Source organism: Agelaius tricolor, unplaced genomic scaffold, assembly GCF_023055355.1.
Source record: "Agelaius tricolor isolate 1412-34295 unplaced genomic scaffold, bAgeTri1.0.p SCAF_41, whole genome shotgun sequence".
NCBI classification, from domain to species: domain Eukaryota; kingdom Metazoa; phylum Chordata; class Aves; order Passeriformes; family Icteridae; genus Agelaius; species Agelaius tricolor.
In genome coordinates, this window is record NW_027269301.1 from 2,607,082 (window position 1) to 2,607,527 (window position 446).

Consider the following 446-nt stretch of genomic DNA (forward strand, 5'->3'; position numbering starts at 1 on the left):
CTTTTGGAGTTGTTTCCTTGGGAATGAGGGAGAGGCTGAGCCCTGAGGGAATGGCGCCTTCCAGCGGTGACTGAGCTCCTGGGGAGGGAAAATCCATCCTGGGAAAGGGAAAATCCATTGTGGGAAAAGGGAAAATCCATCCTGGGAAAGGGAAATCCATCCTGGGAAAAGGGAAATCCATCCTGGGAAAGGGAAATTCCATTGTGGGAAAAGGGAAATCCATCCTGGGAAAGGGAAATTCCATTGTGGGAAAGGGAAATTCCATCCTGGGAAAAGGGAAAATCCATCCTGGGAAAGGGAAAATCCATCCTGGGAAAAGGGAAATCCATCCTGGGAAAGGGAAAATCCACCCTGGGAGGGGAAAATCCATCCTGGGAAAAGGGAAATCCATCCTGGGAGGGAAAATCCATCCTGGGAAAGGGAAAATCCATCCTGGGAAAAGGGAA